The 2218-nt window shown below is 34.3% G+C and overlaps 1 long non-coding RNA gene across 1 annotated transcript; it reads left to right on the forward strand.

The window, feature by feature from the left end:
* Nucleotides 1-640: 640 nt before the first annotated feature.
* On the forward strand, nucleotides 641-1844 carry LOC130550355 (uncharacterized). The gene is made up of 3 exons (XR_008962396.1): nucleotides 641-763; nucleotides 1039-1092; nucleotides 1324-1844. It is a non-coding gene; the product is annotated as an uncharacterized LOC130550355 (long non-coding RNA).
* The last annotated feature ends 374 nt before the right edge of the window (nucleotides 1845-2218 follow it).

Raw genomic sequence — 2218 nt, forward strand, 5'->3', positions numbered from 1 at the left:
TCAGGGTATCAAGCCCCACTGGTCCGGACAAGTGATTTTGGACGGTCTAGCAACTGAAGAGCAGCTGAAATTCCTGCATTCAAGTGATTTTGGAGCCTATCAGATTTCTAAAATTCTTTGTGTTTCAGTCAGTACGGTTAAACGGCGACTGAGGTATGAACAATATATTGCAGTCTGTGAATGCATAATATATTTTTCTCATATTGCAGGGCATAAGTTTTAGGGTAAGTGTAACCATTAAGCCCATGTACCCTTTAAACCCACTTTTAACTTTGATGTCAATTATAAAAACATAAAATAATATTTGATGCTGCTTATTGTTTTAATCAATCCTGTGATGTGTTAAAACAACCGAGTAAAGTAAGAGTTGATACTGTTTTAAACTTGATTTAGCCAGCTATTTTGTCAAAATACTAATAATGGTCCACACTACAGATTTTAACATGTAATAAATGTGCAGTTTCAAAAGATTCATACCAATAATTTAAAGTTTAACGTTTTTAGGTTTATAAACTACTTCGTAGTTTACAAACCCACTTGTATCAGTAAACTTTAGTTCTGGTAGACTAATTATTTCATGTCATATTAAGATATTAAATCATATTAAGATACTGTGTGTGTGTTCTGTTGTGTGTGTGTGTGTGTGTGTGTGTGTGTGCGCGCGTGTGTGTGTTCTGTTGTGTGTGTGTTATTTTGCAGCTTACAGCTCATTCAAGTGCCACTGGTCTTGCAGTATTTCATCTTTTCCAAACAACCGAGTAAAGTAAGATTTGATACTGTTTTAAACTTGATTTAGCCAGCTATTTTGTCAAAATACTAATAATGGTCCACACTACAGCTTTTAACATGTAATAAATGTGCAATTTCAAAAGATTTATACCAATAATTTAAAGTTAAAAGTTTTTAGGTTTATAAACTACTTCGTAGTTTAAAAACCCACTTGTATCAGTAAACTTTAGTTCTGGTAGACTAATTATTTCATGTCATATTAAGATATTAAATCATATTAAGATACTGTGCGTGTGTGTTCTCTTGCAGTTTACAGCTCATTCAAGTGCCACTGGTCTGTTTTTGGAGAATTTCATCTTTAAGGTACGTATGTAAACTTTGCCTACAGACTTAAAAAGAACACGGAGGTTCACAACTCGCATGCAGTTCTGTTTATTAACGGCTAGAGCTCCAAAAGTTACATAGTGTACCTATAAATGTCAGATTGTACACTCTTGTTTTAAAGACAGTGGTTATGTGTATCCTTAAAAAAAACTGGTATCTCCTATGTGATTTCATGAATTTGTTTAATGAAAATTTGCTTGTGTATCACAGGTGCTGTGAGAAAGAGCCATGTCTCCCGTGCCGCCACTGATGATGACATTACAAAACACGTAATACGGTGGTTCAACTTGGCAGCAGATAGGGGAAACTCAAGGAGCCGTCCCACTGTCAGCACCCAACAGTAGCGTTTCGGTGTTTCACAGTTAACTTCTGTGTTTTGAAGTGTTCGTTTAACAGTTAAGTAGTAACAGTTGAGATAAAGTTTACTACTTTAAATAGTTTTGTTTCTATTCATCTTCAAAAAACCCAGTTTCCACACAAAAAAATAAGCAGTGCAACATTAATAAGAATAAATGTTTCTTGAGCTACATTAAAAAAGTGTTCTTTTTCATTAAATAAAAAATGTTCTTTGGACAATTTATGGTTGCATTTCATTTTCTGTAATACCTATTAATTGTATACATAAATAATTGTTACTGGCTAAAATGGCTGAATTTTGATTTACAAGTTTTGAATGATTTCATCATGTTTTATTAATAAAGGCAGGCATATTAAATATTATAGAGCAATCCAGTCTATCCAATGTCGGTCCATTAGATTTGGAAGTGGCTATTCATGGGAGGAGGGGATTCTTTCTAAGCTAAACATTCTTTGTCCGAACTGCTATACCTTATTTGGTCATTCTGTGAACCCCTGGACATATGAAACCTGCCAGATGTCTTTTGGCACCGTATATAAAGACTTGTAGTTTCTAGAAGAAATGAGTTCAAAAGCTTGATGCCTCTCTGTGTCTTGATTTTTGTGCTCCCAGATCTGCAGAAGAATTCTCTCACAACATCCAACCTATTTCTGATTTGATTTTACAGGTGATCCAAAACACAGAAAGAAACTTAGTGTTCGTAAGGAACAAGAAATTTAACACAGACATTTCATGAAGACCCTAATA

The sequence above is a fragment of the Triplophysa rosa genome, unplaced genomic scaffold (assembly GCF_024868665.1).
Source record: "Triplophysa rosa unplaced genomic scaffold, Trosa_1v2 scaffold298_ERROPOS274155+, whole genome shotgun sequence".
NCBI lineage: Eukaryota > Metazoa > Chordata > Actinopteri > Cypriniformes > Nemacheilidae > Triplophysa > Triplophysa rosa.